This window comes from Sarcophilus harrisii, chromosome 1 (assembly GCF_902635505.1).
Source record: "Sarcophilus harrisii chromosome 1, mSarHar1.11, whole genome shotgun sequence".
Lineage (NCBI taxonomy): Eukaryota > Metazoa > Chordata > Mammalia > Dasyuromorphia > Dasyuridae > Sarcophilus > Sarcophilus harrisii.
In genome coordinates, this window is record NC_045426.1 from 102,546,064 (window position 1) to 102,559,338 (window position 13,275).

General features: G+C 30.4%; 1 protein-coding gene across 1 annotated transcript in view; it reads right to left on the reverse strand.

Moving 5' to 3' along the window:
- Positions 1 to 13,275, reverse strand: part of ADAMTSL1 (ADAMTS like 1) — a 1,023,200-nt gene that overhangs the window by 550,708 nt on the left and 459,217 nt on the right. The window lies entirely within an intron of this gene.

Below are 13,275 nucleotides of genomic sequence, written 5' to 3' on the forward strand. Positions count from 1 at the left end.
AGTAGACAGTTATATAGAGAGACTGTGGAATCTGAAAGAGTTGAGATCAAATTCTACTTCTATCACTAAATTATCTTTCCATTTGGTACTGCAAGGCCACTCCAAGTTGAAGAATATTTGCTGATTCGCACTTATACGAAGAGTTTTTTCAGCAGGAATTCCCTACCCTTTCATAACCACAGGTCTAAACTACCAAAAACAAACTGCTAGGTAGAAATCTCCAGAAGAGGTGAATAATATTGTAATAAATACAGATGAGCTGTCAGAAATGAGGAATGAACAAACTTTAAGAACATTGAGAAACACATAAGCTTAATTAAATGGAATAAAGGATAACATGAGAAAATATTAGAATATTTGAATAATTTTAAAAGAAATAAGAGCTGAGAGCTTAAAAGGAAGGCAGAATATTTTAGTGAAATATTAGACATGCTTTAAAAAAGAGAATGGCAGAGATGAAACAAGATCAGGCATAATGCAACACAAACTATTAGGGCAAATTCAAAACAATGAACATGAAAAAAAAAACCCTTGAAAATGTCAAATTCCAAAGCAAACAACATCACTTCAACATTATATGAAAAAGCAAAACCTCAGGAACAAATTACATAGTGATTAAGAACTGACTAAATACACTGGGGTTTGTGAATTTAAAGTCGTCCAGAAATGAGAAATAGGAATAGTTTTGACAACCATTTTTATGATATCTTTTGTTTTTTATTAGCTGTATTTTCTAATTCATCCTTCCCAAAATTTTTCACTCATTACAAATAATTATTCTTATAGGAAAAAGTTTGGCCAAGTTAACTAATACATCAAAAAAGTCTGATGTTGAATATCGTATAACTATGGTCCCATCTCTGCCAAAAAAAATTCCCTTTATGTTTCTCTTTTGGGGGCAGGTCCAGTCACTAAAATGTTGCCAGATTCAGTTTCAATTCTTTTTCTGTTACTTTTCTTTCCTTTACATTGTTCTAGTCATTTTGTGTAATGCTTTCCCGGTTCTGCTTATTCTAATCTATACCAGATCATAATCATTTTTCCATGCTTCTCTGTATTCATCATATTCATTATTTCTTAAATCATAGTTGTATTCCATAATCCACATTCCATTATGCTGCTGTATTAAAACTTATTTAGCAATTTATCAAGTTATGGATAACTACCTGTGTTCTAGTTCTTAACTATTACAAAAAGTGCTATTATAATTTTGTTATTTTTGTTATTGTATATGGATCCTTTTGATATGTAAAGGGCATCTTTAAGATATATACCTATCTGTAATCTCTGTTTCAAAGAACATTATCATTTTAGTCCCTGTTTTTATATAATTCCAAATTGCTTTCTTAAATCATTGGATCAATTTTCAGCACAAAAATGTATTATTGTGCTTGTCTTTTCTACAATCCATCCAACACTAACCATTCCCATCTATGGTTATCTTTGTCAATTTGCTGAATATGAGGTTTTGGGTTTGCATTTTTGTCATTATTATATTTAGAGCATATTGTATATGTTATTAATATTTTTAAATCTATGTATTTTTCAAAACTGTTCGTATTTTTGACCACTTTCCTTTTGGCAAATGGTTTTTTATCTTATTTCTGTGAGCTGCCTTTATATCTTGGAGAGCAAACCCTTAGTAATAATATTAAATGCAAGAATTTTCCCCCCAGTTGATTACTTCCCCTATTATCCTGATTAATTTAATTTTATTTGTGCAAAAGCTTTTCTATTTCATGTGCTTAAATTATGGTAGATTTGTGTTTTTGTGTTTGTGTATGTAAGAGATCCCTTTGTTCCTTATTTGGCTAATAATAATAGTTACAATTTATGTAACAATTAAATATTGGAAAATATTTTACAAATATTATCTCATTTGATCCTCACAACAATCCTAGGGAGTAGATGCTATTCCCATCTTACAGGTGAGAGGACTGAGGAAGTCAGAGATTATGATTTTTTCAGGGCCAAACTATCTGAGGCTGGATTAAAACTCATATCTTTTGGTGCTTTATCTACTTATCCTAAAATGAGATAATATTTGTCAAGCTCTTAGCATAGTCCCTGGAACATAGCATGCAATAAATGCTTCTTCTCTAGCCTTCTTCTTCCCTTCCATGCCTTGTTTAATTTCTTCAATTGATCTTTTTTTTTTCCTAAGCTATTTCAAAGATTTTTGATGATGAGATCTGGAAGTATTTTTCTTCCTTCATTCCTCTATTTTCATTATTTCTCTTCAGAGTTTAGATCTTTTTTGCCCTCACCAAATGAGTGTTATTATTTCATATAACTCCATAAAGCATCCCTTTGGTAGATTAATTGGTATGGCAATAAATTCTTAAAGTAATTTAGGTAGTACTTTTATTTTTTTTATTATATTGGTATGGCCTAATCATGAATATTGTATAACTTTCCAGTTATCTAACTTGGTCTTCATTTCTTCAGGAAATATTTTGTAGTTGTAACACAGACACCTTCAGTATGTTTTAGTAGCTTGACTCAGATATATTATGAGTATGGCAATTTTAAAAACACCATAATTATTATTTCTTTCTGAAGTCTTATAAAAATGCTATTGATTTTGATATGATGATTCTCTAGGATTTTCTAAGAAAATCATCAAGCCATAAGTAAATGATAATAGTTTTGTCTCCCTTTGCTTAGTTATACCTTTTATTTCATTCTCTTGTCATTTTGTTATTGCTAAAATTTCCAGAACTATGTTAAACAGGAGGAAATGAGGCATCTGTACTTAACTTCTATATTTATTGCAAAAGCTTGTAGTATTTATCAATTGTATACTATCCTTTCTTTTTTCTTTCTTTCTTTCTTTCTTTTTCTTTCTTTCAATTCTAGAAATAGTAAATAATATAAAGCAAAGAAATATTCTGAACCATCTACAAAATTAATGTTGTATAAATAAAATTGTTTTTATATAGCAAAATAACTACATATAATTATTTTTATTTTTTATTTTATATAAAAAATAAACAAATAACAAAAAAGTTATGTAAATAAAAAAATTCAGACCAAGCACAATAAACCCCATTACCATTAAACTACCAGAGATCGATCACTCATCTTTTCCTTTAACTTTCAGTAAACTACAAAACCAAAATATTTATCTATTTCATTTTGAAATTATGCTCCATATTAGTATTTTATAACTTAGGGAGGCTGTTTATAGAAATTGTATTGTATTAATTATGTAATTTTAATTTTTTCAAGGGACTGTGATATTTCTGCAAAATATGTCTTCAATAAGCCAGTTTTTATAGCATCTACATGTTTTAATCTCCTTTACAAAAAACAGTGTTTTGATACAACAGACATATTTCAACAAACACCCAAACAAGCTTTCCTACAAAGTACACTCCACAAAAGGAATTAAGCAAAATTATCTAATAGCTACTGAAAGGAAATATCAAAACATGTCAATACTTAAAAAATCCGAAATTTCATCAGTGTTGGTTCTCTTTCCTCTGATACCAATTCTACCATCCTGTCACTCAATAGTTGGAATTCTAAAGTTTCTGCAGCCAAAAACAATCATTACCTTAGTAAATCATTACTAAGAGTCTTTGTAAGCAGTCCTTCAGGACTTGTTCTTGGACAAAAGATATACATTCCATGTCTCTACTCTCTACTCAAAGTCTTTCCAATTTGTTTGTATCTATAAGAACTTATATTCCATAGATATAGCTTTGGAGAACCCAGGGTCATTTCCACAACATAATGAACCATTAGATGACTTTTGGGGAGGTGGCAGCATTATCATAATAAATTTTTTCTGGGTATTCATTTAATAATAGCCACTACAAAAAGCATTTCATGTATATTCACAACATCTATATGTGTTAAATCTCTTGGGTATTATTATATCCATAGTATAGTTAAGAAAATTATTAGGCAGGAAGAGGTTTAATAGTCCTGTCATTAATGGTCCTATTTTTATACTCAAATTACAGATGAAGAAGCAAAGCAAAAAAAAAAAAAAAAATGAAGTCAAATGGCAAACTCATGATTAACTAGCTAGTAAATATAAATGATAATGTTAGAATTCTATTTCTTCTGATTTTGCCATTCTTGCTCCATAGTACTTTTATTATAACAACAATTATGAAATATTAAACCTATATTATCTTTGCACTAGACTTTAAGTATCTTTCAATGGAATGTATTGAAAAATATTTTACAAGCAGCTATTTTGTTAAATTAAAGGAAAAAAAACACTTGTATTAAAGACTATAAAATAAAATTTTTACACACAGACATTTTGACACAAGAGTAAGTAATAAGCAAATAAACTGTAGAATTTTATTTTAATTATAAACATTGCAAATTAACATTTACCTAGTTTACTTGGATTTGTAATGAAGTACATTCTACCTCACTAAAAAGTAAGCATAATAAAATCATAGATCATGAGCTAGAAAAGATTTTGGGAGCAACCTAGTTGAATCTCTTAAGTACAGAAAGGTTAAGTAGGCTTGAATTTTAAAAGAGGAGTAGAGAGAGAGGAATAGGAGGAAGATGAAAGAAAGGGAAGTGAAAGGAGAGGAGGGAGGAAAAGTTGAGGAGTTAAGAGTATAGTAGAGAAGAGGAGCAGACTCCAAATATAGGACAACACGGTGGGCGGTTAAGATTTTATTGTAGGTTGTTTTTAGACATGAAAATACAACCCACCAACCACCACCCATGTACAACATCCAGAATGTACTCCCATCCTATAACTTGACATAGTTTTTTCATGTCGGGTACAGTCTTGCAGACATGATCGAGGTAAGGGGCTTGCCCTTTGTAGTTATATAATATATTGACTTTGGTTGGCTCTAGAGGAATGGTTCCTTGCCTCTAGCTCCTGAATTTACTACAGCTGCCAAATGCTTCCAAAACCTCTCAGGCTCAATCCCAATGCTGTAGAAATTCCACAGCTTTAGCAGATCAGGTTTCACATCAATATTTTTGTGGGCTGCTTGCCAAAGCCTTATCAAGGAAAAACATAATTATAGGCGAGACTGTTGCAAACTCATTCTACAGTACTCTCCCCTTCTGTCGCAGCCACTAAGGATAATATAATAAAAATGTTATAAGATACCGCATCTGCATTTTCTGTAATTCTATTTTCATTTTTGTTCAAATAATGAATTGAAGAAGACTCCAAGCAAAGCCAGAGATACTGTCACTCATCTCCTAAAATCCCAAAAGCCTCTAAGGAAAAGCTGTGCTATGAACTAAGTCTCATGATGACAGAGATAAAGAGAAGAGAAACAGGAAGTTGGGTGATAATGGTAAAAAACAGATATTCATAGGACTTCAAGTGGAAGAGACCTTTGAAATCATCTGGTCCAACATATTTCCATGACAGTTAAGAAAACTGAGGCTCACAGTGCCGAAGTTACTTGCCTGAGTTATACAGATAAGATCAGAACTAGAATTTAAACAAAAGTCTTCCAGTTCTAAATCTAGGGTTCCTATTAGGTCTGTCCTAATGACAGAAAATGATTTTGCAAAGGACTTACTTTTACTCATAAAGCTGTTTAAATAGATATTTTAACATGTGAAGCTGAGTTAAAATTAACAGTTTTAGTTTTAAATTTATTTATAACTCATGCAATCTTGATATGATTCAGCACTAAGAGCCATGGTACACTGTAGTACTTAGAGTCAAAAATCATGGATTCTCTTCCTAATTTTCTTTCATAATACTAAGTTATAATTTGGGAAAAGCCACTTTAGAGCTTTAACATCTGAAAAATGGGAATAATAATACTTCTTCTGTAAACCATCTTACAGGATTACAATCAGTATCAAATGACATAATGTCTTTAGTATACTGTATAGATCTTGAACACTATATAATGGAAGGTGGTGGTTGTGCTTCTGGTGGTAGTACTAGTAGTTACTACTAGTAGTAATAGTAATAGTGGTGGGGGTAGTAGTGGAAGTAGTAGTGATAGTGAGAGTGGTGGTAGTAATAGTAACAGAATGGGATAGAAGAAGAGTAGTGGTCATAGCAGTGGTGGTAGTAGTAGTAGTAGTAATGGGAAGAGAAGGAAGAGCAAGAGCAGCTAAGTCATGTTGATTTGTTTGTGGAAACAAGCGAATATATTATAGTAATTAAGGACAAAATTTTCTGCCACTAGAAATTATAGGAAAATATGATAGATATAAGCCATGGGTAGAGAAGACAGAAATGCTATAATATATTATTGCAATTTGTGGAAATGTATCATCAATTAAATACCCAGTAAAACATGACTTTGTGGCTAGAATTATACACTGGAACCTGTTATCATTCATGGACTGATATCTGCATAGTGCAAATACAGACCTCAAAATCCTGGAAAACTCAACAAATCCACATTTTCAAAAACCAAGTTGTTAACTACAATCACAAAGACATAAAAAATTAAGAATAATATTTTTGAAAGATGTTGCCACACTAAATACTCAGAATCTCTGAGATAAATGGAATAAAAAACTCAAAATATGGAGTCCAAGCAAAGATCAAATTATTTATGAATTGGATAAGCTTCACCTCATATCTATAATTCTATATGCTGCTAGAGATGTGGAGAGAATTGTTTCAATGAGCCCCAAAAAGTATAAAATTATAAACCATTACTTCATCTACAGGAATAATATTTTTAAAAAATATTAAGTATAAACTACAAGTAACAAGAAATTAATAATAACTATAACAGTTATTATTAATAGTAATACCTTGTAACAGGAATTTTTCTGTATGAACACAACTGAAAATGTGAATAAGATTATCATCATCCTTACATCTTTCAAAAATGAGAAGAATGAAATAACAACAATAAATATCAGTGATCTTACTATAAAATATGGCAACTTCAAGAGATACAGTTTAATTTGTTAACAAAATCTATCATTAACCTCTAATGACTATAATTTTTGGGTCAAAGAGGACATTTTAACTAATCATGACTTCCAGTTATATGCCTCCACCAAAAATAATATAAAATGGTTATTTTATTCCATGGGAATTTTCTTCATTGATATATGAAAGTGAAGACTAAAGAAGTATAATATTATAATATGTATAAAACAAAAAGAAAACCAATGTTTTGCTATTGAATCTGAAGGTCAGATTGAATCAATTGATGAAGGTGGTATTTAACAAATACTTTGGTGTTATACACTTAAGGTGAATATTTTAAGAGAGTGACTGACATCCTTTGGTTAACGCTTAATAGAAAAACCATATAAAAGCAATTAATACTTACTATATATAATATCTGTTAAATATATATACAGTGCAATTCTAGTTTTTCTATGAGAACCTTTGAATACTATCTCTATAGCTTTAAGATAAAGGAAATATAATCTGGGCAAGAGGTAAATTAACTGTTATCTGTAGATAATATGACTCATAACTGAGAGACTATCTGAGACAGAAAAAAGAAGGGCTAAGTGAACTTCTTTCCTAAGAGAATAAGAGAAATTTAAGAAGACTAAGTTTAATTCTTAAGCTATGCAGAAGATGTCATGAGGAAAATTTTTAAGAAACTTTGATTTTCTGAGAACTGAATGATTGGCATATAGTTCTGGTGTCTTTTGAGAAATATAGAACTACATTTTGTTAACTGCAGTTAAATAAAATCTCTAATAGCCAATGCATAAATGAAATTTTTTATATTATTTAGTACACTCTTATGACTACTTTCTCCCCTTCTTTAAATGAAAAACAACAGTTAACCATGTCAGCTGTGCATTGTCCTTTGCTCAAATCTCTTTTTAAAAATTTATTTTTATTTTTTTATAAAATATTTCCAAATTTAATACAAATTTTAACAATTTTTTTTAAATTTTGAGTTCAAAATTCTGTCTTTTCAAACCTCTTGTCCCTACTCCTAGAATATGCAAAGAATTTGATACAGATTATATATATATATACATATATGTATGTGAAGTTCTGTAAAATATATATTCATTTTGGTTTTCAGTTGTGTTAGTTATATCTAACTCTCTTGGATCCCATTTGGGTTTTCATAGCAAAGATACTAGATTAGTTTGCCATTTCCTTCTCTGGTTCATTTTACAGATGAGGAAAATGACAGCACACAGAGTTAAGTAACTTGCTTAGAGCATAGAGATAATAAGTGTTTGAGACCAAAATTTAATTCAAATCTTCCAAACTCCAAGTTTTTCTACTGTGACACCTAGCTGCCCAAATTTCCATATTAATCATGTTGCAAAAGAAAATATTAATAAAATACAACAATAAAAATAAACTTTTAAAAATGCTTCAATTTGCATTCAGAATTTATCAGAATATTATGCAATATTATCTTGATTCTGCTCTCTCCACTTTGCATCAGTTCATATAAATATCTTCAAGTTTTTCAGAAACCATCTTGCCCATCATTTATTATTCATAAACACATCCCAACCCAATCATATATTACAACTTGTTCAGCCATTCCCAATTGATGGGCACCTATCAATTTTCAATTCTTTGCCATCATTAAAAAGTTGATATATATATATATTTTTTTCCTCTCACATTTCCTGTTTTGTTTCCAATTTTGGCTGCAGCAATTTTGTTTCTACAATTTTGTTTGTACTGATAATTCTCCTAATATTGAACCAGCCCTGCATGCCTGTTATAAATCCCCCCCATAGTCATAGAATATGATTTTTTGTGATTATATTACTGTAATGTTCTTCCTAATATTTTATTTAAAGTCTTGCACCAATATAATTTAAGGTAACTGGTCTATGGTTTTGTTTCTCTATTTTTGCTCAACCTGTTTTAGATAATAAAATCATATTTATGTTTTAAAAGAATCTTGGTAAGTACTTTATCCCATTCCAAGCTCTCCCTTTTTTTTTAATATGGCCACTGCTAAATCTTGTGTGATTCTTACTGTAGTTCTATATTATATGAATGACATATTTCTTTCTGTTTGAAATATTTTCTTTTTCACCCGGGAACTCTAGAATTTTATTATAATATTATAATGTAATATTAATATTATAATATTAACATAATAATATTATATGTAATAATAATATATTATAATATAATAGTTTTGATTTTGAGATCTTTTTCAGATAATAATTGGTGGATTCTTTCAATTTCTATTTTATCCTATTTTTCTAGGACATTGGAGAAGTTATCCTTTATAATTTATTGACATGTGCTATATAAGCTTTATCGCTGATCATGACTATCAGGTATTCCAATAATTCTTAAATTACCTATCCCTATATATTTTCTAAATTAATAGTTTCCCCAATGCTATATTTCATATTTTCTTCTATTTTTTTCTTTCTTTTCAATTTGTTACATTGTTTCTTGATATTTCATGAAGGCTTTAGACTTCGGATACCATATTCTAATTTTTAAGGAATTGTTTTCTTCAGAGAGCTTTTGTGCCTCTTTTCTGCTTGTTGAATTATGATTTTTAAATTATTTTCATCAGTATTTTTGTGCCTCTTTCATCAAGCTATTAGTTGTCTTTTCATAATATTCTTTTAGTTTCATTTCCTTACTCAATTTGTTTTAATATTTCCCTTTCTTATTTAATTTGATGTTTTTTAGTTTTTTCCAGGAATTCTTGTTTGGCTTGTGTTCAATTCACATTTTTTTTCTTGAGTCTTTTGCTTGTAACTGGTTTAACTTCCTTGTCTTCTCATAAGTTTCTTGACCTTTCCGGTTATCATAATATATTTTTGTCAAGATCTTTTGTTGTTATTGTTGTTTTCTCATTTTCCCATCATTTTCTTGATTTGGAACTTATATTAAAATTGAGCTTTGTTGTTGTCGTGGAGGTGAGAGGGGATGTCTCTGTCTCAAGCTTGAGGTTTTTTCACATTGCTGTTTTCAGAGCTAGTTCTGGTGCTTTGAAAATTTTTAGTTCTCCCATGATTGTGTAATCTTGGGAGAGCTGTGGTCATTCCTTTCTTGGTCTGTATTCTAATACTTATCCAGGAATTCTTTGGAATTGTAGTTGATATACTTGCTCTACAAAGCATCTCCTTCCTTGGGAATGGAATTGATAACTGTTGCTCAGAGTCTCAGATTCCTTGAAACCAGAAGTGATACTGCCCCTCAGGGCTCTTATTACTCCTTGATTTAATATGCCCCTTTTCTGATTTTGAACTATGACTCAGAAGTATGTATAGGCAATGGAGTTGTCAAATAGCATCTGTTCCTGCACCTAGTGCTATCACAAGGTCACCCTATAATCTCTAAAGGCTAATGCCCTATATAATACTATCTCTGACTAGAGAGTTCCTGAGGCTGCTTCTTTTGTTGTCACTTCTAATTCACAAACTAATATTTCATCAACATGGGCTCCAGGTTAGCCTTTTCCACCATGTAGCAGATCTCCTTTACAGAGCACCTAAGTTATGTTTTTTTTTTTTAATTGAAGCTTTTTTATTTTCAAAATGTATGCAAGGATAATTTTTCACCATTGGCCCTTCCAAAATTTTGTGTTCCAATGTCTTCCCCTTTCTTCTCGTAAATGACAAGTAATCCAATATATGTTAAACATGGTAAAATATATGTAAATCCAATACAGCTATATGTATTTATATAATTATCTTGCTGCACAAGAAGAATTAGATCAAAAAGGGGAAAATTAGAAAGAAAATAGAACCAACTCTTAGTTTTATTTATTAATTCAATAGTTTTCTTACTTTCAACTTTATTAATTTTTCATTTTCAGAATTTCAAATTTGGTATTTGAGGGTTTTACATTTGTTCTTTTTCCACCTTTTTTAATTGTAATCCCAAACCATTGATCTTTCTCTATTTTATGCAAGTAAGCATCTAGAGATATAAAATTTCCCCTAATAACCGCTTTGGCTGTATCCCACAAATTTTGGTATGTTGTTTTATTATTGTCATTCTCTTAGATGAAGTTATTGATTCTGTCTATGATTTGTTGTTTGGTCTATTTTCCCCTGTATTTTTATTGCATTTGATTTTTATTGAAAAAATTTTATATGAAAAAATGAATTTACTATTTCTTTCTGCATTTGATTTTGAGCTTTTTATGCCCTAATACATGGTCATTTTTATATAGGTTTCATGAACCACTAAGGAAAAACTGTATACTCCTTTCTGTCTCTATTCAATTTTATCAAAAGATCTATCATACCTAACTTTCCTAAATTCTATTTACCTCCTTAATTTCTTTCTTACTTATTTTGTGATTCACTTTATCTAGTTCTGGAAAAGCAAGGTTAAGATCTCCCACTAGTATAGTTTTGCCATCTATTTCTTCTTGTAGCTCTCTTAACTTCTCCTCTAGGAATCCGGATACTATATCACTTTTGTATATATATATGTTTAGTATTGATCTTTCTTCATTATCTGTGGTATTCTTTAACAAATATTTTCCTTCCTTATCTCTTTTAATTAGATCTATTTTTGCTTTTGCCTGATCTGAGATCAGGATCACTACCCCTGCTTTTTTTTTTTTTTTTTCTTTTTTTACTTTACCTGAAGCACTGAAGCATGATAGATTCTGCTCCAGCCTTTAATCTTTTCTCTGTATATATCACTCTGCTTTAAATGTGTTTCTTGTAAACAACATTGTAGCATTCTGGCTTTTAATCCAATCTGCTATCCCCTGGGAGTTCATTAAAATAACTAATTCTGTATTTCCTGCCATCTTATTTACCCCGTTATGCTTTTCTTTCCTTTCCCCCTTCCCTCCTCCTCAGTATTTTGCTTCTGACCACCACTTCCCTCAAATAGCCCTCTCATTTTACAGCCCCTCCCCCTTTCTTATAACTTTCTCTTACTAATTCTGTTTTTCCTTTTATTAGGCTTCTCCTTTCTTTTCCCCTTTCCCCTCCCCCTTCTCTCTTTGAGTCAAATCTGATGAGAGTAAAATTCACACAATGTTCATCCCTTCTTTCCCTCAATTATAATAGGTTTTCTTTGCCTCTTCATGAGATGTAATTTCCCTCAATTCATCTTCATTTTCCTCTTTTATTCAGTACAATCCCCTTTGCACCTTTAGTTTCTTTTTCATATTATCACAATAAAATCAAATTATACCCACATTTTCTAAGAATACCCATAACAGAGATATAATTCTTAAGATTCATTTCCTTTTTACCTTTTTATGCTTCTTTTGAGTTCAGTATTTGGAGATCAAATTTTTTGTTCTGCTCTGGTCTTTTCATCAGAAATAAATGAAATTCATCTATATTATTGAATATCCAACTTCTTCCCTAAAAGACAATGCTCAGTTTATATGGATAGTTGGTTCTTGGTGCAATCCAAGTTCCTTTGCTTTTTGGAATATCATATTCCAGGCACTTCAATCCTTTAAGGTGGAAACTGCTAGGTCCTGAGTAATCCTGATAGTGACTCTTTGATTTGAATTTTTTTCTTTCTGGCTGCTTGCAATATTTTTTCCTTGATATAATAATTCTGAAATTTACCTACTTTTTTCATTGGAGTTTTCATTTTGAGAACTCTTTCAGGAGTGTTAAATGAATTCTTTCAATGGCTACTTTACCTTCTGGTTCTAGGACATCAAGGCAGTTTTCTTTGATGATTTCCTTAAAATTGATGTCTAGGCTCTTTTTTTCATCATGGCTTTCAGGAAGTCCAATAATCCTTAGATTGTCTCTCCCAAATCTATTTTCCAGGTAAGTTGTTTTTCTAATGAGGTATTTCACAATTTCTTCTATTTCTTCTTTTTTTGTTTTGTTTTTGACTGATTCTCAAAGTCTTATTGAGTCATTCACTTTGATTTGTTCAATTCTAATTTTAGTGTATTATTTTCTTCAGTTACCTTTTTTTAAACTCTTTTTGTATTTGGCCAACTTAATTGGCTTTGGCTATAACTTCAAATACAATACCTCCTTCATGCTACCTCATAAAATCTCTCATTTTCTTTAATATTCAGCTTACCCACCATTTTCTATATGTCACTCTTCCAGATCCTTTAACTACTGGTATCCTTTCCCTCAAATCACTCTTTGTGTAATAACATATCCTTTAATTATATAATATTTATGCTATATATTGATGTATGTACATCTCTCCACTATTAGTAGCCTCCTTATAAATTGAATTATTCATTCTTTAAACTTATACCCTCAGTGCCTATTAGAGTACCTAATTTATATTAATTATTTAATACTTATTTATTGATTGTTTATAAATAACATACTGGTTGATGAACACAAATTAAGAGGAAAGAAGAATTCTATGATTGCTGATAAACTAAGGTAAGCGTTCAGAGCTAATTGAATAATTAGGAAATT